Here is a 26,627-nt window from a genome sequence, read left to right on the forward strand (position 1 = left end):
CATCGGGCATCCAAGTTGATCAGAGTAAAATTTCAGCTATACTCGATTGGAAGCCTCCGAGAAATGTTTCAGAAGTTTGAAGCTTTTTGGGGCTTGCCAGGTACTACAGACTGTTTGTGAAAGGTTTCTCGATGATAGCAACACCGATGAAAAATCTGCTTCAGAAAGATATCAAGTTAGAGTGGTCGAAAAAGTGCCAGAAAAGTTTTGATCAATTGAAAACTCTTTTGACTGAAGCCCCAGTGTTAGTTCAGCCAGAATCCAGTAAAGAATTTGTGATCTACAGTGATGCGTCTCTGAATGGTTTGGGCTGTGTGTTGATGCAAGAGGGTAGAGTTGTAGCGTACGCTTCGAGACAATTGAAGCCACATGAGAAAAACTATCCGACTCATGATCTCCAGTTAGCTGGTATTGTTTTCGCTTTGAAAATTTGGTGCCACTACTTGTTCGGGGAAAAATGCCATGTGTATTCTGATCAAAAAAGCCTCAAATACTTGATGACTCAAAGAGATTTGAATTTGAGACAAAGACGTTGGCTAGAATTATTGAAAGATTACGATCTTGTCATTGATTACCATCCGGGAAAAGCTAACGTGGTGCTGATGCCTTAAGCTGTAAATCACTGTTTGTTTTGCAAACAATGAATGTACACCTGTCTGTGTCCGCTGATGATGTGTTAATAGCGGAATTAAAAGCAAAACCGTTATTAATGCAACAAATCCGTGAAGCTCAAAAAGTTGATGATGAATTAGTTGCAAAGCGAGCATTATGTGTTTCGAAAGAGAATTCAGAGTTTTTGATTGATAGTAATGATTGTTTCAGGTTCAGAAATCGATTATGTGTTTCGAGAAACTTAGAGCTTATTCTGATGATTTTGAACGAGGCTCATAGCAGCCGAATGTCAGTTCACCCGGGTAGCACGAAAATGTACAACGATCTTGAACGTCAGTATTGGTGGCATGGTATGAAACGAGACATTTTGACTTTGTTTCGAAGTGTTTGATATGTCAACAAGTGAAAGCAGAACATCAAGTGCCATCAGGATTACTTCAACCAATCATGATACCCGAATGGAAGTGGGATCGAGTCACGATGGATTTTGTATCTGGGTTGCCATTTTCACCAAGCAAGAAAGATGCGATCTGGGTTGTGGTTGATAGATTGACAAAGTCAGCTCATTTTATTCTCGTACGTACAGATTATTCACTTGATAAGTTAGCCGAATTGTATGTTTCTCAGATTGTAAGGTTACAGGGGGTACCTACTTCTATTGTGTCGGATAGAGATCCGAGATTCACTTCGCGGTTTTGGAAGATATTGCAAGAAGCATTGGGTACTAAGTTGCATTTTAGCACCGCTTTTCATCCCCAGACAGATAGTCAATCCAAGTGAATTATTTAGATACTCGATGATATGTTGAGATGTTGCATCCTTGAATTTAGTGCCTCGTAGGAACGATACTTGCCTTTGGTTGAATTCACATATAACAATAGTTTTCAATCGAGCATCAAGATGGCACCTTACGAGGCTTTGTACGGTCGTAAATGTCGTACACCTTTGTTTTGGACCGAACTCAGTGAGAATAAGATTTACGGAGTTGATTTGATTTGAGAGGCCGAACAGAAAGTTAAAGTGATCCATGAAAGTCTGAAAGTAGCAGCAGATCGTCAGAAATCGTATGCGGACTTGAAACGAAAAGATATAGAGTATCAAGTTGGAGACAAAGTGTTTCTTAAAGTATCACCGTGGAAAAAGGTACTTAGATTTGGTCGTAAAGGCAAATTGAGCCCGAGATTTATCAGACCATAAGAAATTACAGAACGGATTGGGCTGGTTGCTTATAGATTACTTTTGCCACCTGAACTTGAAAAGATTCACGACATTTTTCATGTTTCGATGCTCCGTCGGTACAGATCCGATCCTTCTCATGTGATTAATCCATCAGAGATTGAAATGCAGTCTGATTTGAGTTATGAAGAGGAACCGATTCGTATTTTGACTCGTGAAGTAAAAGAACTATGAAATAAAAAAATCTCATCAGTGAAAGTACTGTGGCTCAAATACGGGGTTGAAGAAGGGACTTGGGAACCAGAGGACTCAATGAAAGAGTGTTATCCTAACCTTTTTGCTGGTAAGATTTTCCAGGACGAAAATTCCTAAGGGGGGAGAGTTGTGACAGCCCTAATTTGACCCTAGTCAGGAAGTGGTTTCGGGACCACAAAACCGAGTCACAAAAATAATTAAATGTTATAGTCTATACTTATTATATGTGAAAGTGCATGTGTGAAAGTATTGTGTCTTAATTTTGTCATTTGAATGTGGAATTAGCTAAAAAGGACTTGTTTAAGAAACTTTGATAATGTGGTAAGTGAATGCCCAAGTGATTAATTTTGTAAATTACTAAAGTAGAGGATTTGCATGTCTATTTTACCATTTTATTTAAGTGTACGGTAGTGGGGTTGGTTAATGCATCATGTGCTTAATAATATTAATGAATTATAAACTTAAATTAAGGTATAAAATAATATATGTTATTTTATAGCATAAAATGGGTGATAAAAACAAAGTGAACTTTATTTTTTATTCTTTCTATCACTTAGCCGAACTTAAGAAAAAAAAAGGAAGAAGAGAAGCTCTTGTATATTCGGTCACTTGGGGGAGATAAATTCAAGGTAAGTTCATGGTAATTTGGTTAAAAATTCATGTTTTTGAGTTCCTCTCTTGGTTCTACTTTAAACCCATGAATTAATTTGTTAAGTGTTGGTTAGTTGTGCATTCGGTCATAATAGGAAATTGCAAAAATTTGTGTTTCATGATAGAAATTGATGAATGAAATTTTGATGGACTATAATGTTAAAATTCATGTGATTGTAAGTTTTTAAGTTTAAATTTTGAAATGTGAACTATGCGTGGCTCAATTGCTTGCAATGGGCATTCGGCTATAGTTTGTAATGCAAAGAAAAGTTTGGTGTTGGATGTTTTAAATGATTTAGATAGTTATAAATTAAGTTTGAGATAGGTAACATATGTTTTGGGAAAAGGTTAATGTTTGGGTTGAATTTGTGTGGCTGGTTCGGTTATGATATGCATGGATAAAAGTATAAGTGTATTAGGTTGTTGTATTTAGTCAATGTGTTGTAAGAGATTTGATATTTAAGGTTATTTTGTTATAATCGAATTTGAGAAATAAATAAATAAATAATATGTTTTAATATGTTTATATCATGGTATGATTTATGTTTTGATTTTATTACAATTTGTAATTCGGCACTTGTTCCATGATATAATATTTGGATGTGTATGTATATTAATTAATGAAATTCGGATATGCAAGGTAATGAGTTAGGAAAATGTTCCATTATGGTTTTAGTCTATTATTAGGAATAAATGCAATTGTTAAGCGTAGCTTTGAAATCTATTGTAGGAATGAAATATGTATCTAATTTATTATAAGCCATATGAGTTTTGTGTTTGTGTATGTGAGCTAGATATACAATGAATATTTGGCTATGGAGTTTAAGGGTTAAATCATAGGAACTTTGATGATTTACATATTCAAATTATTCGGTCATTAAGGTTATATGTACTTTGGCTATGTGGGTTATGTGTTAAGGTAAATTACTTAATTGATAAGTGTATTCGGTCATAAAGGTGTACATAAGGAAATGTTAAATAAATTGTATTAAATTGTTTAATGTGATTAAAGATGTGTATGACCATTTTGTATTTGAGCTAAAAGTAGCTATATGACCTATTAAATTTCTTGTTATTTTCGACCATAAACTAGCATGGTGGGACTTTAATAAGTTAAATTCTTTTTTTGTTTGAATTAAGCTCAAGAGCATAGAGAACCAAGGTTGGACAGGGGAAAAGAGAAATTAGTTGAATAGCCGAACCGAGATTGTTCAAAAATATTCGAGGTAAGTTTTAAGTAGATAAACATAAATAATATTCGATAATGACATTTCATATTATGAGAATTAAGTGTTACTTTTAATATAAGTATATGGCCGAATGGCAATTACAATATGGAATTAAAATGTGATATGTTTTTTTTTAATGATCAAATGATGAGAGAGATATTATGTGTAAACTATTTAATGATAAGTGTGAATGATGTAATGAAATAAATGTGAATAAAATGTAGGATGATATATTCGAATGATGTTTGTGCCGAAATTGGTGTGGTTGCGTTATATAAAACTTGTTGATTTGAATATTGTATAGTAATATTCGGGCCTTTGAGCCTAGCAGGCTACAATGCTGGTGAAATACTATTCGGGCCTTTGAGCCTAGCAGGCTACAATGCCGATGAAATACTATTTGGGCCTTTGAGCCTAGCAGGCTACAATGCCGGTGAAATACTATTCGGGCCTTTGAGCCTAGCAGGCTACAATGCCGATGAAATACTATTTGGGCCTTTGAGCCTAGCAGGCTACAATGCTGGTGAAATACTATTCGGGCTTTCAAGCCTAGCAGGCGAAGTGCCAGTGAATGAAATCGGGTTTAAAACCTAGCAGGCTAAATACTGGTGATTTGATAAAAGTCTAAGACTAAGATACCTCATGTTAGAACGATAAATGAATACATTCAATAGGTTAAGTTGGACAGGTATGTAATATGTATTTATCTATGAGTTTGATTGGAATTGAATCATAAGTGTCTAATGTGATACCTAAGTGAATAAATGTTATAATTATATCTATGATCATGATACATTCGGTCAAGATGTGGAAGTATGTGAAAGTATGTGATTTATTTATGATATATATGCATTTAGTTTAAGTGAAATAAGAATGCTAAATGTACATTATGCTCTTGTGTATATTCGGCCAAATGATAATATACCTAGAAAATGGCCTTTTGAGAAATTGAATGATTGAAGTATAATCGAGTTAATTGTTTGCATTGCTTAAAACTTACTAAGCCTATGAAAGCTTACTCTGTTTGTTACGTTTCTCTGTTTTATAGATTGTTGACTCCAGTCACCTGCTCGGGAGGGGATCGTCAGCAAATCGTCACACTATCTATCATTTTGGGTACTACTATACTCTGGAGCTAGTATGGCGTGTATAGAATAGACTTAAGTGAATGATATTTTGAAATGTCTTTGTATATAAGCCATGTGAATATGGCAACTTTTGAATGTTGGTATAAGTTTGAATTTTTATCTTTGATTGTGTTTGGCTATACCAATAATTTCTAATGAACTTGTGTAAATGTGTATGTACTAATGTTGAGTTTCTGATTATTAACTCTTCATATCCCACTCTGGCGACGGATACGGGATATAGGGGTGTTACAGTTGGACACTTTTATCACAAATTCATTTGACTCTACTATCATGCTCATACGAGGTATCAATTCCATACAAATATAGGAGTGGGTAGACCCCGGGTCAATTAAAGCAACAACAGATATATCATGAATAGAAAAGGTACCCATGATCACGTTGGGAGACTCTGCCTCTTCACAGGCACGGATAGCGTAAGTACTTGTAGGCGCTCTGCCCTCGGACCTCACTGCAGCATCTCTGGGTGCACCTCCACTAGAAGCCCCGCTTTAAGGGTTCTTTTGCAGTTTACTCCTCAATGGAGCACTACTTGCCTTCACTTCTTGCTTTTTCTCTCCTTCTTCTACATCGGGACAGTCTCGGATGAAATGGTCCCGTGACCCGCATTTAAAACACCCCCTTTTGTTACCTCTGCACTCACCAAAATGCCGTCTACAACATTGTGAATATTCTGGCCAAATTGGCCCAGTACTATTGACTCTCGCAATAAAAGTGGTTTGAGCTTTAGAAGTTGCGTTCTGCCGGTTCTTATTTCTATTTGAAAACCCCACCGAAGCATTTGATCGAGTAACAAACTCTTTTGATCTTTTAGACGAGGATTGATGTGATTTCCCCATCTGTCTCTTCTTTGAATCCCGCGACTCAATAGCCACTTTCCTCCTTTCTTTTACTAGCTCTTCTGCCTTGCATGCTCTCTCGACGAGCACTACAAACTCTCTTATCTCTAAAATACCAACAAACACTCGGATATCTTCATTGAGGCCATCTTCGAACTTCTTACACATATCGGCTTCTGAGGACACGTACTCCCGCACGTATTTGCTGAGTTTTACAAATTCTCATTCATACTCTGTCACCGTCTTACTTCATTGCTTCAACTCTAGGAATTCCTTCCTTTTCTGGTCTATAAACCTCTGGCTAATATACTTCTTTCAGAACTCTTCTTGGAAGAATTCCCACTTTATTCTCTCCTGGTACCACAGACACGAGTGTGTTCCACCACTGGTAAGCTGAATCCCGCAAGAGCGACGCGGAACATTTCAAGCACTCCTCAAGCGTGCATGAAAATTCGTTGAATTCCCTAATGGTATTCTCTAACCAAAACTCTGCTTTCTCTGGGTCGTCATCAAGATTTGCTTGGAATTCTTCAGCCCCTTATTTTTGAATCTTGTCTACTGAAGGCTTCTCTCTCCTAATTATGTCCGTACCTTGCGAAGCTACTGAAGCATACTAAGGAATCAGAGGAGGTGGGGGAGGTGGAGTGTTCGGGTTTGTACGAATGAACTCCGTGTACCAAGCATCCATCATTCAGAGATAGGCTTTTCTAGCCTCTCCGCCTTGGCCCATACTCACGGGCTCACTCTCAATTGGCGTGGTCCCTTCAGTGGGAGTCGGTGCATTATTCTCCACGTTATCCGCCGTGGCTCTATCAGTATCCATTTACTATTTAAAAACATAATTTATAATAGTCAGAAATTGTCACACTATCAATATACAGTTATGGAATGTATAGCTAGACTTGTACATCGTGCTACGTTAGTCCAAGAACTGACTAAACCATAGCTCTGATACCACTAAATATAACACCCCATACCCGTATCCTATACCAAGGTGGAATATGAGGCGTTACTTAACTTAAACCATACATACAATAATTCTGAGTCTTTATGACTAGGAAAATTTAAAACTTTCTAAAACTTATCAATATATTCTTAACATGGGCTTACGAGGCCCAAAACATACAACGAAAATCATTCGGGACAAGTCAAGGTCCTTTTGACAACTATAGGAAAATGTCACTTGACACTGGGGTACACGCCCATGTAGGAGGGGTAACACGCCCACGTGACCATTCCAACATGGCTGTGCAAATCACCCGTGTGTCTTACACAGCCTAAGAAAAATAGGGACACACCTGTGTGGTTCACCCGTGTGAAAATAATTCTAAATGCACACCTATAGGGGTTTTCACCAAGCTTGTCACATGCCCGTGTCCCTAGCCCGTGTCCTTCACACAGCCATGACACGCCCATGTCCTATCCCGTGTGAAAAACCTGGACATTTTGTTTCTAACGTCAGCATTTCATAAGGGTCACACGGCCAAGGAACACCCCCGTGTGCTAGACCATGCCCTTCACACGGCCGTGTCTCTACCCGTTTGTTTACTATCATGCATACTGACTTGAAATTTTTACGTGCAGGGGACACACGGCAGGACAACACGCTCATGGTACTAGCCGTGTGTCACACACGCCTAAACACATGCCTGCGTGTCCACCCGTGTGGACAAAATCATGCTATTTACCAAGCCTCTTTGTCACCCTTAATTACACAACCTATACAAAAGCAACCAAAACCAGTATAAGGCTGCTTCATGTAATAAAATCAGCCACAATAGACAACATTTCATTCGTGCATTCTACTCATCCATGAACATAACACCATTTGCATATATCAAAATAAATATTAGCCTCATTCAAGGCTTAATAAAAAATGAGGAATTTAACCCAAGCCAACACAATTGGCCAAATTAATAGCAACACAAAACACAAGTATAGTTCCCTATACATGCCATATTCAAAAATATAAATCAAACTATACAGAATGCTTCGATTGATAATGTGATCGATACCTCTAATTTTCGTTGATCCATGAGCTAGATAGACGGCACTATAAGAAAAAGGAAAGGAGAGGGAGTAAGCATAAAGCTTAGTAAGTTGCATATAAATAATTATACAACAATACTTTGCCATTCATCAACAAGTATCATAATACACAAGTGGGCATAAGAAAAACTTATTCATCAATATTCAATACACATCATCTAGCATATAATGTGGCTCACATTTTATAGATACCCAATAGGTACTTCTATCACTCCAAACACGGTTATACTTTCCTCATTAACTAGAAATAAGAACTTCCACCGTTGAACCATTTGGAATGCTATCGCATATACCATAGTCTCAAACATGGGGTAAGGTCTCGATGCCGTGTCGCAGACACGGTCTTACACTGGCTTATATTTCAAGTCAAAGCCATGTCCTATACATGGTCTTAAACTGACTCTCATATCATAGTCGATGTAATAGCCCAAAATTGGGTCTAGTTGGAACAAAGGTTTTGGGACCACAAAATCCAAGATAGAAATAATTATTTTATGATTATTTTGAGGTCTATGATATGATTGCATGATTTTGTGAAAATTTCGTGAAGAAATTCTATGCATAAAGTGCTCAATTTGAAGTTAGGGACTAAATTGAATAAGTTACAAAACTTGCATTCTAGAAGTTTCTAGTATGAAATTGCTTTGAAATATTAATTAGGAGGTCTTAAATAGAAATTTGACCAATTTCTAAGTTATGGACAAAAATTGGACATGATGGAATTTTTGAAAGTTTAGTAGGGAAGGGCATTTTGGTCATTTGGTAATTAAAAGAAGTAAAAAGGGAAAATAAAGCCAAAATTGACTCATCTTTTTCATGGAGGCCGAAATTAGCATGGGGGAAGCCATGTCTAGGGTTTTCAAGCTTTCCAAGCTCAATAGTAAGTCCGTTCTAACCCCGTTTTTCAAGTTCTTTACGTTTTTTGAATCCCGGTAATTTGATTAAGCTTATTCTAGCAATAATTTAAGCTAGGGTTCATATTTGGAAAAATACCCATAGGTGAAATGTGTTTATTTAGCTATTTTATAATAGGATATAGGTTTTAAATTATGCTAGACAACTTGTGCTGCTCGGTTTTGAGTGAAAACGAGTAAAAGGGCTTAATCGGTAAAAATACCTAATAGTCATAAGTATATGTTAGAGTGAGAATTTGATGTTTCCATATAAGGAAAAAATGATCAGCATGTCATAAAACATAAGAATAAGGGATGAAGTTTAATTCCCGAGACTAGGGGCAAAAGTGTAAATATGCAAAAGTTTAGGGGCAAAATTGTAATTTTTCCAAAGTTTGAGTTAAGGACTGTTTTGAACAGTACATTCATTAAATAAGTAAAATATGATGTTTTAGATCCCTGAAAACGAGATTTGAACCTAGAATGAGAGAAAAATTGAAAATTGGAAAAGTTGGTAAAATGGCCGTTTTAGTATCGAGGTAAGTTCATATGTATAATAAGAATTAATTTATACATGTTTCAATGTAAAATTGATATATTTACTATGATTTCCGAGGTGTTGAAAGTATGTAAGTTGGTATGATAATAATACAGCAATAATTCTGTAATTTATATTTGAAAGTTAAATTTAGTAAATTAATTGAATTATGTTAAATTAAATGATTATGGTGCCAAATTTATGAATTGATTTAAAAATATGTCTATGGTACATGAAGTGTAACACCCCAAACCCGGCCTAGACGTTATGACCGGATCTGATGCGCCACATCGAAGCGTTCAAAACATTCCATGTTACATAGTTGGAAAACTTAGTTGGTGTTGTAAAAGACACTTTTAAAAGTAGGTTAAAGTGAATGGAAGCTGTGCACCAGGTAGGAAACCAGGAAGAAGAGGAGGTGAGTCCGTCGGACTGCTTAAGTACCAAGCTCCCTTCGGATCCAATCCTAGACATGCACACCGCCATTGCCACACTCTAACATCTCGTATAATTTTGAGAAAACCGTTTGGTTAGGTCCATCTTAAGAAAATGATTAAGGTTGAAAACGTTTGCTTAGTGGAAGTCTTACTCGTATTCGTGTTATTTTGAAATCACTTAATGTTTTTGAAAACGCGTCCTAGAGCTAATCAATTTCGTTAGTTATCATAGCTCAGTTTTATCATAATAGAATTAAATAATAAAGAAACAACCCAAACCATAAAAATAATTAGCGGCCTTATTAAAAAAAAAACCCAAAACCATAAACGAAAATATGGAAAATCTAGTTCACCAGAAGAAAAAGAATTTGCAGAAAACGTGTGGCCACTCCAAATCCCGCCCAGCTCCAAGTCCACCAACTAGGGCTCACCTACAAGGATGGAAGAAAAAGTAGTGAGTTTGGGAAAACTCAGTGTATACAGAAACCCATCCAAAGCCCAAATCAGCTCGAGCCCATTGGGCCTAAGCCCCATTCAGATAACAGTACACAGTGGACCGAAGCCCTTTTCAGAATACAGTAGCAAGGCCTTAGCCCCTTTTTACATAACAGTGTGGCCCATAGGCCCAATTCAGTAACATAGGTAACAATAGTAGTAATGCATGCAAACCCATCTGGGGAGACTACTCAACCCACCAACCGCTACACTGCCCCGTACCAGCCCTACACTCCATGTGGGGAATATCTCAGCCCACCCAGCCCTACACTCCACAGTTGCAGCAACGTTGCTCAAATATCAGTAAGTTGAGGCAAAGCCTCCAGTACGTGGATGACCACTTTCAATACTTCCTCCATCAATACCCCAATCCCATGCAACAGATATTAATAACTCATATCATGTACAATACAGTATTAATCAATCATGCAGTTTAGCTAATTTAAACCCTAGGGGTATTTCGGTAATTATACTCTTTAGGGGTAATTTCGTACTTACGCAACTACACAAGTTATTTCAGTAATTTTTAGCCATTTTATGCAATTTGGTTCCACCATCTAACTAACAGGCTAATTTGCCCATATCTTACCCATATTGGTCTGTAAGCCCACTGGGCCCAATTTTGGCCCATCTGGTCCCTTTTTCCAAAGTACGCTAAAATGTCACACGAACTTACTTACCACTTTGCGGTGCTAGATCTAACAATTACTCTATGTCTTGAGAGCATTCGCATACTCACAAGCCTATGAAATGCCGAAATTTCGGCATTTCGGCTTTTGCCGAATTGAACTAAGGAAGGGTGTTCGGTACACACCTGATTCGCGACGACTGCTACTGAGATCCCTTTCGATGTCCTACAATTGATTAGCACAGTTCTTATTTACAAACCGTAATCACTAAACCCAAAACTTGCTCAACCAAAGTCGACCCATGTTCCTAAAAAGCCTTTTAACCCTTACCTTTTTGCCAAAATCGATAGCTAGCTCCGAATCTGATTGCTCCAATGATTCACGCTTTTGATCCAACGCTTAACAAAACTCTAATCACTGAAAGAAACATCAGTTACAACTCTTAAAGCCTTATGCTCAAATCGATAGCCTCCCTAATTTTTAAGGACTTCGGCTTTTCCTAACATCGTAAAATAAGAACAGATCTGAGATGATAAGTACTTACCCCTTACTCCTACTTGATTTCCATGCAATCCGGTGCAGTTTTATCCTTAGAACAATGGTAAAACCTGAATCCAGGGGTTGAAGAAGTTTCGGCTATAAGCCCTAAACCAATGGTACTTTCGGCTTTTGGGTGGTGAAGGAGATGACGATATGAGGCTATGACCTTAAGTAGAATTGCCATCAGGTATCTAGGATTAAGAAAAGATAATAGTAGATTAATAAAAACAAAAGAACATAGAAGGACCTGGCTTTGAAGAAAACGGCACATGCAATGATCACAGGATTTCGACTTTTGCGACTTCGGCAATGGTGCTGATGAATAGCAGGTTTGATGGACGGATTTGGAGAAGAAAGTAGAGAAAGAAGAACAGGATAGGTGAAAGTTTCGGCTAGAGAGGAAAAGAGAGAAAAAGAAAAACCTTGTGATGTCAGAGCAGAAGAGAACGACACCACTCAATACCCTAGGTGCCGAAATACTAACCTCATAACCCACTGCCGATTTTTTCCCTTCAATTCCCAAAATTCGGCCAACTCCTAACCTCTCTCCTAATCCCTTAAATCTCTCCCCTTATCACTCCTTAGTCCAAGCGTTTGGACTGATCCAAAGTCTCCTTTAGCAGAATCCACCTGGACTCCAACACTTACCCCTCCTGCACTTAAAAATAAATGCATCTATTTGCCAACATAGGGAATCGATCCCATGCCTTCCCCAATGCTCCACACGACACTTTTCTAGGAACCTAGTGGCGTCACCCTTGCCACTTCACCAGAGGTTCTTTTTGTGATGCAATTTACCCATCACCCCACTTAAGGGCCACTTAGCCAGAACCCCTAACCTTTTAAGTCCAAAAACTCAAAATTCAACCGGGTTTTGGCCAACACATGGGCCTTCTATAAGCCCATTTACCTACTCAAAATATGAATTTTACATCCAAATACGAAATTTTAAAAACTTTACAAAATATTGAAAACTGCGAATAAATCCAAAAATCAGGACGTTACAACTCTACCCTCCTTAAAGAAATTTCGACCTCGAAATTTTACCTTATTAGAACAGTTGAGGGTACTGTTGACGCATAGCCTCCTCAGTCTCCCAAGTAGCTTCTTCTTTGCCATGGTTCCTCCAAAGTACTTTCACTAGTGGAACTGATTTCCTTCTCAACACCTTGACGTCACGATCAAGTATTTGCACAGGTTCCTCTTCGAAAGTTAAATCTGACTGCACCTCGATCTCTGTAACTGGTATGATATGAGTTAGGTCAGATCGATACTGCCTCAGAGGATACGATGCAGTTCTGGTGGTAGCTCTAGCTGATAAGCCACTGGTCCAACCCGCTTAACAATTCGGTAAGGCCCAATAAACCGTGGGCTCAACTTACCCTTCTTACCAAATCTCAAAATTTTCTTCCAAGGGGAAACCTTCAAGAAAACCATATCCCCAACAGCAAACTCAATCTCTTTGCGCTTCAGATCCGCATACGACTTCTGTCTATCAGATGCCTCCTTTAACCGATCCCTTATCAGCCTAACCTGGCTTTCAGTGTCTGCCACCAATTCCGGTCCAAGCACTTGTCGTTCACCCAACTCTGTCCAACACGTCAGCGTATGACATCTTCGCCCATAAAGTGCTTCATATGGTGCCATCTGAATACTTGCTTGGTAGCTGTTATTGTAAGCAAACTCCGCCAATGGAAAGTAGTCCTCCCAACTTCCACGAAAATCCATGATACAACCTCTCAACATATCCTCCAGAACCTGAATAACCCTTTCTGACTGTCCATCTGTCTGTGGGTGAAAAGCGGTGCTAAAATCCAATCGTGTACCCAACGCTTCCTGCAACTTCTGCCAAAATTGAGATGTAAACCTAGGGTCTCGATCAGAAATTATCGACACTGGCACCCCATGCAGTCGCACTACCTCCGCCACATATAACTTGGCCAACTTTTTCAGTGAGTAGTCGGTACGAACAGGTATGAAATGAGCAGATTTTGTTAACCTATCCACAACCACCCACACCGAATCTTTCTTGGTGGGTGTCAAAGGTAACCCACTCACAAAGTCCATTGTCACTCTTTCCCACTTCCATAGCAGAATTTTCACAGGTTGCAATAATCCCGAAGGCAATTGGTACTCAGCCTTAACCTGCTGGCACGTCAAACATTTCCCAACAAATTCAGTCACCTCTCGTTTTAATCCGGGCCACCAGTACACTTCTCGCAAGTCTCTATATAACTTATTCCCTCCAGGATGCATGGCACAGAGTCCACCATGAGCCTCTTTCAGAATCAACTACCTCAATTCAGGGTCCTTTGGAATACAAACCCTTCCACGAAAGCACAGAACTCCCTCGGTGTTCAACCCAAAGTCCTCGTTCTCACCATTCTTAACTTGCTGGAACTGAAGAGCTAATGAATCGTCCTTCAACTATTTTTCGCTAACCTGCTCAGTCTAAGTAGGCCTTACTTGTAGTTCTGCCAACAAGCTTCCATCATCATACAGACTTAAACGTGCGAACAAGGCTCTCAAGTCAGTAACAACCCTGCGACTCAACGCATCTGCCACCACATTAGCCTTTCCTGGGTGGTACTCTATCGAACAGTCGTAGTCTTTAAGCAACTCCACCCATCTTCGTTGCCTAAGGTTCAACTCCTTCTAAGTCAACAGATACTTTAAGCTTTTATGATCTGTGTATATGATGCACTTTTCCCCATATAAGTAGTGTCTCCTAATTTTTAACACAAAAATCACCGCTGCTAGCTCCAAATCATGCGTAGGGTAATTCACCTCATGAGCCTTAAGCTGTCGCGATGCATAAGTGACCACCTTGCCCTCTTGCATCAGTACGCAACCTAACCCCACATGCGACGCATCGCTGTATACAGTAAAGTCCTTCCCAGACACCGGTTGAATCAACACTGGCGCTTCGGTCAATACCTTTTTCAACCGATCAAAAGCTTTTTGCTGTTTCTCGGTCCAGACAAATGGTACTCCTTTCCCTATGAGTTTTGTCAAGGGTGCCGCCATGACCGAGAAACCCTCCACAAACCTTCTGTAGTAACCTGCTAACCCTAGAAAACTCCAAATTTTCGATACTGACCTAGGTGGCTTCTATTCCAGAATCGCTTCAATTTTACGAGGATCCACCTTAATCCCCTCGACAGAGACCACATGCCCTAGGAAGGTTACCTCCCTCAACCAGAATTCACACTTGCTGAATTTCGTGTAGAGCTCCTTTTCCCTCAACACTTGCAGCACAATACGGAGATGCTCATCATGCTTCGCCTCCGTTTCAGAGTATACTAGGGTATCGTCGATAAAGATGACTACGAACCGATCCAAGTAAGGTTGGAATACTCGATTCATCAGATCCATAAAAGCTGCAGGTGCGTTCGTCAGCCCAAACGGCATGACCACAAACTCATAATGTCCATATCGAGTTCGGAATGCTGTCTTATGAATATCCCCTTCTTTTACCCTTAGCTGATGGTATCCAGAATAAAGATCGATTTTGGAGAATACCGAAGCTCCCCTAAGTTGATTGAACAGATCGTCAATCCTTGGTAGTGGATACTTATTCTTAATCGTCAGTTTGTTCAACTGGCGATAATCGATGCACATGCGCATCGTTTCATCCTTTTTCTTCACAAACAGGACCGGTGCTCCCCAAGGAGACACACTAGGCCTAATGAAGCCTCTATCTAACAATTCTTGAATTTGAGCCTTCAATTCCACTAACTCCTTCGGTGTCATCCTATAGGGTGCAATAGATATTGGAGCTGTTCCAAGCAACAAGTCGATTCCAAACTCAACTTCCCGATTCGGAGGTAATCGAGGAAGCTCTTCCGGAAAAACATCCCGAAATTCCCTAACAGTTCTGATGGTCTCCACCGTCAGATCCTCAGTTTTAGCTTGGCTTACCAAAGCCAGATATGCCCGCATCCCTTGCGCATTAGTTTCTCGGTCCTCAACGCCGATACTACATTGGATAAGTAATCCCTTCGTTCTCCAATAATCATTACCTCTTCGTCATTGTCAGTCCTTAACACCATCCTCTTAGCTGTACGATCCAAAGTTGCCTTATGCTTGGCCAACCAATCCATCCCTAGTATCAAATCGAATTCTTCAAACGGTAACTCCATCAAATCCCCACAAAAACCCCGCCTTGAATCTCCAGTGGCACCTCCTTGAAGAGTTTCTCTACCTTAACCGAATGACCTAAAGGACTTATCACAGACACCCCACACACAGTCTCCTCGAAGTGCACACCCAGTGCCCTAGAAATGTTATATGCCACATATGAATGGGTAGATCCCACATCAATCAGAGCAGTATAAGGTACACCATAGATAAAAAACGTACCAGTTATGACATCAGGTGCGTCACCCTCCTCGCAGCGACGAGCAGCACACACCAAAGCTGGCTGACGAGCATTCGCGTTACCAATACCCCTGCCGGTGCCCCACGTCCACGGCCATTACCACCGCGACCTTGTCCACGACCTCTTGGCAGCAGCGGTCCATCCCTCACAGGTTGAGCTGGTCGCACAGCCCCTTGTTCGGCCCCCAGAGCCTGAGTGGCTCTCCTAGGACAATCCTTAATTCTATGCTCTTAGACCCACAACGAAGACAAGCCCCAGAATGCTTCCAGCACTCTCCTTGATGCATTCTGCCGCAATCCCCACAAGCTTGCGGACTACCTGTGTTCACCGAAACTGCTCGAACTGGTTCCTCTATCCTAGCTCTCTTAACATTTCGATTTGCAGCACCCGCTGTTCCAGCATCCCTCCTAAATCGATTCTGATCCCTATCACGATTCTTCCGTTCAGTTTGTTTCACCTCCTCGGCTATTTTAGCCTTCTCTACCAGTGCAGCGAAATCTCGCTCTCTCTGCGGAGCTATGAGCACCCTTAACTCATCTCTGAGGCCATCCGCAAAATGAACGCTGCGCTCGTATTCGGTGGAAACGATGCCATTAGCATACCGATTCAATCGTAGAAACTCTGCCTCATATTCAGCAATGGTCTTATTTCCCTGAGTCAGATTCAGGAACTCCTTTCTGCGTGCAACCACATAGCTAACTCCAACATATTTTGCCTTAAAGGTCTGTTTGAACAGCTCCCATGTTACCCTCTCAGCTGGGGTACCCTCTCTCACAGTAATCTACCACTGATACGCTTCATCCCGCCGCAACGACACCGTCCCTTTCAACTTCTGTTCTACTGAGCAGTCCAGGTCATCCATGATCCGCTCTGTGGCTTCCAACCAGTACTCAGCCACATTTGGGGCCACTCCAGATACGCCCCTAAAAATCTTAGCTCCGTTGGCCCAAAGGCTTTCAGAAATGGACCCCCTATTCATGGGCCCGATGTTAGCTTCGGCCACCCTTTCCAAAACCCTCAACATGGCTTGAGACAGAGCGTTATCCCCTGCGGCCCGGTCATACGGCCCATTTTCATTAACCGGTGGTGGACGTACCTCGCCAGCTGGCATGTGTTCAGATGACGCAGATCCAGCTTGAGTGCTACCTCGGCCTCGACCATCGCCTCTTCCTCGAGTAGCCCTTGTACTCATAACGATTTATCTGATTACGAATTTTATAACATTATTTTACTGGTTCCACTGTTTATTACAGAATGTCTTATGAACAGATAGAGTTTCAGAGTTATTTTCGCGCAATCACAATTTAGCTACGGTCCCAATTTTGTAGCCCTAATACTACCTTATCAATAGCACTATCTCTAAGGCTCAGTACTATCTATAGTATTATTTCCAGTCCAGTTCCATATAAATATTTAAAGCAGAAAAAGAACACTTACAGACTTGGTGCCGGGGATTCAGTGTGCCACTTCTTTATCAGTCCATAAAAACCCATGTTTTTGTTTACCGAAAATAAAAAGATTTCGTTTGAAAACACTTTTATTTTGAAACTATTGATTTAACCTCGTTCAATAGAAAAACTTCGAACATCTTTGAAAAACTTATAGAAAAAACTTTTTTTTAAAGATTTTCAGACCCAATCCACAGCCGAGTTGTTGCAACCTGGCTCTGATACCACTAAATGTAATACCCCAAACCCGGCCTAGACGTTATGACCGGATCTAATGCGCCACATCAAAGCGTTCAAAACATTCCGTGTTACTTAGTTGGAAAACTTAGTTGGTGTTGTAAAAGACACTTTTAAAAGTAGGTTAAAGTGAATGGAAGCTGTGCACCAGGTAGGAAACCAGGAAGAAGAGGAGGTGAGTCCGTTGGACTGCTTAAGTACCAAGCTCCCTTCGGATCCAATCCTAGACATGCACACCGCCATTGCCACACTCTAACATCTCGTATAATTTTGAGAAAACCGTTTAGTTAGGTCCATCTTAAGAAAATGATTAAGGTTGAAAACGTTTGCTTAGTGGAAGTCTTACTCGTATTCATGTTATTTTGAAATCACTTAATGTTTTTGAAAACGCGTCCTAGAGCTAATCAATTTTGTTAGTTATCATAGCTCAGTTTTATCATAATAGAATTAAATAATAAAGAAACAACCCAAACCATAAAAATAATTAGCGGCCTTATTACAAAAAAAACCCAAAACCATAAACGAAAATAAGGAAAATCTAGTTCACCAGAAGAAAACGAATTTGCAAAAAACGTGTAGCCACTCTGAATCCCGCCCAGCTCCAAGTCCACCAACTAGGGCTCACCTACAAGGATGGAAGAAAAAGGGGTGAGTTTGGGAAAACTCAGTGTATACAGAAACCCATCCAAAGCCCAAATCAGCTCGAGCCCATTGGGCCTAAGCCCCATTCAGATAAGAGTACATAGTGGACCGAAGCCCTTTTCGGAATACAGTAGCAAGGCCTTAGCCCCTTTTTACATAACAGTGTGGCCCATAGGCCCAGTTCAGTAACATAGGTAACAATAGTAGTAATGCATGCAAACCCATCTGGGGAGACTACTCAACCCACCAACTGCTACACTGCCCCGTACCAGACCTACACTCCATGTGGGGAATATCTCAACCCACCCAGCCCTACACTCCACAGTTGCAGCAATGCTGCTCAAATATCAGTAAGTTGAGGCAAAGCCTCTAGTACGTGGATGAACCACTTTCAATACTTCCTCCATCAATACCCCAATCCCATGCAACAGATATTAATAACGCATATCATGTACAATACAGTATTAATCAATCATGCAGTTTAGCTAATTTAAACCCTAGGGGTATTTCGGTAATTATGCTCTTTAGGGGTAATTTCGTACTTACGCAACTACACAAGTTATTTCAGTAATTTTTAGCCGTTTTATGCAATTTGGTTCCACCATCTAACTAACAGGCTAATTTGCCCATATCTTACCCATATTGGTCTGTAAGCCCATTGGGCCCAGTTTTGGCCCATCTGGCCCCTTTTTCCGAAGTACGCTAAAATGTCACACGAACTTACTTACCACTTTGCGGTGCTAGATCTAACAATTACTCTAAGTCTTGAAAGCATTCGCATACTCACAAGCCTATGAAATGCCGAAATTTTGGCATTTCGACTTTTGCCGAATTGAACTAAGGAAGGGTGTTCGGTACACACCTGACTTGCGACGACTGCTACTGAGATCCCTTTCGATGTCCTACAATTGATTAGCACAGTTCTTATTTACAAACCGTAATCACTAAACCCAAAACTTGCTCAACCAAAGTCGACCCATGTTCCTAAAAAGCCTTTGAACCCTTACCTTTTTGCCAAAATCGATAGCTAGCTCCGAATCTGATTGCTCCAATGATTCACGCTTTTGATCCAATGCTTAACAAAACTCTAATCACTGAAAGAAACATCAGTTACAACTCTTAAAGCCTTATGCTCAAATCGATAGCCTCCCTAATTTTTAGGGACTTTGGCTTTTCCTAACATCGTAAAATAAGAACAGATCTGATATGATAAGTACTTACCCCTTACTCCTACTTGATTTCCACGCAATCCAGTGCAGTTTTATCCTTAGAACAATGGTAAAACCCGAATCCAGGGGTTGAAGAAGTTTTGACTATAAGCCCCTAAATCAATGGTACTTTCGGCTTTTGGGTGGTAAAGGAGATGACGATATGAGGCTATGACCTTGAAGTAGAATTGCCGTCAGGTATCTAGGATTAAGAAAAGATAATCGTAGATTAATAAAAACAAAAGAACATAGAAGGACCTGGCTTTGAAGAAAACGGCACAAGCAGTGATCACAGGATTTCGGCTTTTGCAACTTCGGCAAAGGTGCTGATGAATAGCAGGTTTGATGGATGGCTTTGGAGAAGAAAGTAGAGAAAGAAGAATAGGATAGGTGAAAGTTTCGGCTAGAGAAGAAAAGAGAGAAAAAGAAAAACCTTGTGATGTCAGAGCAGAAGAGAACGGCACCACTCAATACCCTAGGTGCCGAAATACTAACCTCATAACCCTCTGCCGATTTTTTCCCTTCAATTCCCAAAATTTGGCCAACTCCTAACCTCTCTCCTAATCCCTTAAATCTCTCCCCTTATCAATCCACCTGGACTCCAACACTTACCCCTCTTGAACTTAAAAATAAATGCATCTATTTGCCAACACAGGGAATCGATCCCATGCCTTCCCCAATGCTCCACACGGCACTTTTCTAGGAACCTAGTGACGTCACCCTTGCCACTTCACCAGAGGCTCTTTTTGTGATGCAATGTACTCATCTCCCCACTTAAGGGCCACTTAGCCAGAACCCCGAACCTTTTAAGTCCAAAAACTCAAAATTCAACCGGGTTTTGGCCAACACATGGGCCTTCTATAAGCCCATTTACCTACTCAAAATATTAATTTCACATCCAAATACGAAATTTTAAAAACTTTACAAAATATTGAAAACCGCAAATAAATCCGAAAATCAAGACGTTAGATGAAGTGCATTGAATTATCATACATAAATGTGATTTCTATGATTATGGATATTATGGGAAATTGTAAGTTCATAAGATTTTTAATAAGGCAATGTGTAATTTAATGTTATTGCCTTGATATTAAATGAGATGTAAGTTTATATGTAAGTAATACATAAATATTACTTGTATTATGATATTTTATAATAATATTGGAAATATGTTTGTGTATAATTACTTGATTGGTGAAAATTGTTGGACAAGAGAGAGAAATCCCTGTTGAACCTTCGGAAAGATTGGATGATACAGATAGTATGTAACTAGGTCACATGTATGGCGCTGAGAGCACATCATGTGTACAAGAGAGCTACAAGACATTATGATGTAGCTAGGTCGCATGGGTGATACTATGTGTACACCATATAGACAAGAGAGCTACGGGATATATGTAGCTAGGTCGCATACGTGGTTCCAGGTGAAGGACACCATGTGGACAAGAGAGCTATGAGATAAACTGGCTAGGTCACATGGGTGGTACTAAGTGTTCACCATGTGTACAAGAGAGCCGAACTATATGATGGGTGGAGCTATGTGCTGAAACCACCAAGTATCGAGGATTGATCTGAAGTGTTCAACGGGAGACTCTCTATGTATTGCTTTGTGAGTTTTGTGATGAATAAGTGCAAGAACTTGATTATGTGAATGATGTCTTCATTAAGTGACCAGGATGTGGTGAGGTTATAAACAAGTAAGTTATACATGAGGATGATTTTATGGTGACCTTGTGATCATGGGCCTATACTTGTGATGTATAAAATGTGGTGAAAATGATTTGAGATATGTATGTTAAAATGAGGTTAATACAAAGAAAGTGTGGAAGAGTGAATTAGCAATAAAAATATTTTGGGCAGTAGCAGTGATGTGATTTTGAAAAATCACCAAAAATAGTATAACTTGAATCAGAGACTGAATGAGATATCAAATTAAATCTTAAGGCATATATTTTCATATAAAAGAAATAGATAAAGAAAAGGTGTGACACCCCTAAATTGACCCTAGTCGGAAAGCGGTTTTGGGACCGCTAAACTGAGTCACCAAATTATTTGAATATGATATTTATTGTCTAAAATATGTGAATATGAATGTGTGAAAGTTTTAAGCTTCGATTTAGTTAATTGCATGTGAATTTAGTTAATAAGGACTTATGTATGACACTTTTAAAATGTGATAGTTAATATATAAGGATCAATTAGTGCATGTCATATGAATAAAGGGTTTGCATGTCAAATATCCATTATTAATGAGTAGTGGCCGGCCATGGATGGGTCATTGATGATAATATGAATTCTTTTATTAGCACTATGAGTTTAGAAAATAAAAGAATGAATTAAGAATGATAAAACATGAGGTGAGTGGGAGGAGAAACCAAAGTTGTCTCCCCCTTACTCCCCATTGCCGTGACTAGTGAAAGAGGAGAAAAACAAAGTTCTTTCTTTGTTGTTCAACTTGGCCGAATAGAAGAAACAAAGGAGGAGAAGAATTTTTGGTCACTTGAGTCATTAAAAAGGTTAGTATATTATGTTAAATTGTGAAATTTTAACTTGTTTTAGGTAAATAATCATGGTTCTTACTTAGCCCATGCTAAAATTTGTAATTTTGATGGATGATTGGAGCATTCGGCTAGAGTATAAAGGAAGGGATTTTGGTTGTTTCATCTAAGTATTCATGATGAATGTGTTATGGAAAGAAATCGGTCTTCCTAAGAATATGATTTGTGAATGTTTATATTAGTAATAGCCAAAATTAAAGAGGTTTGATGTCTTGAACAAATGTTGTTTATATGTTTTGAATTAAGTAAAAGAATTTATGTTTGAACACTTAAGGATTTGGAATTGTTCATGACTATTGTATTTAGAATGTGATTTTGAATATTACGAATATTGGAATGTAAGTATAGGTGTGATCGGTCATAGGAACTTGATATGAAGTTTTGTTAGGTGAGTGATGAATGGCCGAATGAATTACATACATTGTGAGGATGAAATTTGTATATAAATTGTGTATGTGTGATTTTATTAGTTAATGGCGTTTTGGCATGATATTTGTTATGTGTGCATTCGGACTTTAGGGGTAATAAGATGAAGTTAAAAGGGTTAAAGAAGTTTCTAAGGCTTGATAAGTTATTGTAGCCATTGCCGATTATATAATTGGTTAAAGGAAACTTCAAATCGTCCATGTATGAATATATGAGTTGATTATTAAATGAGTATTCGGCAACATTTATAATAATGAATATGAGAGTGTATATACATACATGTTGTGCATAACTTGAGTAATCGACTAAAATATATTTATATGTATGTTGATACCTTATGTATACGCCTTGTGTCAGTGAGACATTCAAATATAAAAATGTGTTAAAGTTACATATACAATTGTTTAATGTGACTTATCAAGTACACAAATTTGAAAACGAACGATAATAGACTTAAGTGGTCAATTGATTCAAATGAATTGGTTTTAAAATGTATATGGATGCCGTATGACTATGTTTGATTGGGAAGTAAATTTGTTTGAATTAGCTCAAGACTTAGAGGACCAAAGTTGGATAAAGGAAAGGAAAAAGTGATCGAATAGCCGCCGAAATCGTTCGACAACATCCGAGGTAAGTTTTAAGTGATTAAACGTTGAGTAAATTCAATTATAATAGGACATGATGAGTTGATTTAATAAGATATGATGTGGCCATGATATGTTCTAAGCTCAAATGGTAAGTTCTTAAGTGTTTGAGCTTGGGAAATTAAGGGTAATTTGAAATAGTTTGCTTAGGACAGCAGCAGTAACGTGACTTTAGAAAATCACCATAAATTTATGGATTTGAATTAGAGGCTGGATGAGACATGAAATTAAAGTTTAATGAGTCTAGTTTCTTATAAAAGAAACCGTGTAAGCAAAGGAATTTCCGATAATGAGATACTTAAAGTTGTGTGAGACAGCGCAGAATGACACTGTAATCCTCTGTTCTGTTTTAGAAAATCATTATAAATTGTACAAAAATGGTTATAAGATAAAATTTATATGCTTAGACTCCTTAATGAGTCTAGTTTCAAATGAAATCAAATACAACACATTTTGAATTCTGTAAAATGAGAAATTTGATTCATAGTGAAGAGTGGTCAGATTAGTCAAACAGTGAAACAGGGGAAACTTAAGAAAAATCTGGTATTGATTGGCCAAACCTAAAATTCTGGAAATTTTATGGATGGAAGATATACGAGTCTATATTCAGGAAAAATTAACGAAAAGTGATTTGGAGTTTTGTAGCTCCAGTTATAAATAATTTAGTGACTATTTCTCAGGAAAAACAACTTGTGCTGAATTTGAGATTGTGTTGTAAACCTTGATAAACTTGTTTTAGTTGCTCATAAGCTATTGATTAAACCCATAAGTGAATTCTAAATTGTGATATTGGAAAATGATAGATGTAGATTCAGCCAAGACAGTGTATATATGTGATAAGGCCTAATGGCCGATGTGATGAATGTGAAAGTGTATATATGTGATAAGGCCTAATGGCCGATGTGATGAATGTGAAAGTGTATATATGTGATAAGGCCTAATGGCCGATGTGATGAATGTGAAAGTGTATATATGTGATAAGGCCTAATGGCCGATGTGATGAATGTGAAAGTGTATATATATGTGATAAGGCCTAATGGCCGATGTGATGAATGTGAAAGTGTATATATGTGATAAGGCCTAATAGCCGATGTGATGAATGTGAAAGTGTATATATGTGATAAGGCCTAATGGCCATGTGATGAATGTGAAAGTGTATATATGTGACAGGGCCGAGTGGCCAACGTGATGTATGTGAAAGTGTATAAATGTGATAAGTCCCGAAGGGCATTTGTGTCAGTACTATATCCGGGTTAAAACCCCGCAGGCTTTATGCGAGAATATTATCACTGATTAATGTCCGTAAGCTTCGTGCTCGTACTATATCCGAGCTCTAAAGACCCGATGACTACGTGTGGAGATTATGTCCGGGTAAGACCCGATGACTACGTGTGGAGATTTTGTCCGGGTAAGACCCGATAACTTCGTGTGGAGATTTCGTCTGAGCTAAAGGTCTCACCGATAATCCGAGTAGAGGTTAAAGCTATAAGACTTCGTAATAAGAATTGCTTATAAATATATTCAATGCGAAAGGTTAAACAGGTATGTACTCCAAGTTTATATGTGAGCTTGATTTGCACTAAATCATAAGGTAGTTATGTGATGCATACGAGAGCAATCTATGAGACTATTCCTATGATTATGTGACGTCGGATCAGTGTGAGAGGTTATGTGAAATCATACGATATATCTATGTCACATGAGCTCACTTTTATGTGAAAGTTTATCTGCCTATTGTATATGATGAGATGTGCATATTCCCTAAAGGGATGGTATGCCCGAAGGAAGAGTGAAATAAAAATATGAACAACTATGTTATAATTTGATTGTTATCTGTTGACACTGCTTAAAACTTACTAAGCATTGTAATGCTTACTCCGTTTACTCTGTTTCCTCTGTTTTATAGTTCTCATTGCGAAGCTACAGGCTCAGGGATCGTCAGCAACTAGTCACACTATCACTATCCACTGCTTGTTACTGTTATGTTTAGAACTATTTTATGGCATGTATAGAATAGACTAGTGGCGGAAGAATATTTTTGGTTAATGTATATAAGCCATGCGAAAATGGCATCTTTTGAATGTTTATTTAGTGAAGTTTAAATTTTATCTCTGGCTGTGCTTAGTACTTATTTAAATGAATGATCTTTATTTCAAGAAAAAGTTTAAAATTTTACTGTTCTGACATGAGTTACAAGTCCGGTAATGCCCCTTACCTATTCCGACGACGGTTACGGGATAGGGGTGTTACATTTTATTGGTATCAGAGCTACGGTTTAGTCGATTCTAGGACTAACGTAGCACGCGTGAGTCTATCTATACGTGCCATAAAGTGATAAAATGATAGTGTGATGATTTTTGACTACTAAAATGTGTTTGCTGTATTGTAATGAATCTTGATCCCGATCGAGCTGTAGCAAGCTTCTGACTATGAGAATCTGCGATATAACTTCACTTAGATATGCCTAAATTATTAAGTTGATCAGGTACGTATCATGTACTCGTATTTGAATTTCGATTTGGATTGAATTATAAGGGTATAAGTGATGCAATTTTGAAAGAGTGTTATGACTATAAATGTGATTTTTGTATGTGGCTATGGAACTGGAAGTTGAATGGTCGATAAGCATGTTGTGTTTGTATTCAAGTAATGTAAATGATATACTAATGTGTATTGCTATATGTGTATATGTACATAAGAATTGAGAGTGAAATGTCGGGCTAAATCCGAAGAGCATTCGTGCTAGTGATGTATCCGGACTAAGTTCCGAAGAGCATTCGTGCTAGTGATGTATCCGGACTAAGTTCGAAGAGCATTCGTGCTAGTGATGTATCCGGACTAAGTTCCGAAGAGCATTCGTGCTAGTGATGTATCCGGGCTAAATCCGAAGGCATTCGTGCTAGTGATGTATCGGACTAAGTTCCGAAGAGCATTCGTGTAGTGATGTATCCGGACTAAGTTCCGAAGAGCATTCGTGCTAGTGATATATCGTGCTAAACCAAGAGCATTCGTGCTGGTGTTATATCCGGGCTAGGTCCGAAGAGTAATCATGCGGGTGACGTGTATTCGGGCCTTCGTGCGGTAATTGAGCAAGTTTAAGTGCTCATTACTATACGAATTCAATTTAAATGAGATGATATGTTAAAGTGTACATACATGATGTTTATAGACTTGGTTAAGTCATATAAATGTGTATTAACGAATGAATAAGAGCACTATGTATGTGAATGATTAGAGGCACTGTGTGTGTACGAATTCCTTTAACCGAGCACTATGAGTGCGAGATCGGTCAGTGGGCACTAAGTGTGTGAAGTGGAATTCATGTAAGACCTCGTTTGGGATGAAGGCATTGATTTGAGATAGTGTGTAAGACCATGTCTGGACATGGCATCGGCTCGATATGTGAGAATATGTAAGACCATATCTAGGATATGGCATTGTAAGAGCTATATGTGCTATTGCTGAATGGACACTATTTTGTTAATCTTGTTCAAGAAATTATTTTGATTAGTTTCGACATTCGAAGTTGAAAGATTTTTGTTGATGTTGATTTTTGGATATACGAGTTATGCGCTAGATATCATGATGATTA

The sequence above is a fragment of the Gossypium hirsutum genome, chromosome A05, assembly GCF_007990345.1.
Source record: "Gossypium hirsutum isolate 1008001.06 chromosome A05, Gossypium_hirsutum_v2.1, whole genome shotgun sequence".
In the NCBI taxonomy this organism is placed as follows: domain Eukaryota; kingdom Viridiplantae; phylum Streptophyta; class Magnoliopsida; order Malvales; family Malvaceae; genus Gossypium; species Gossypium hirsutum.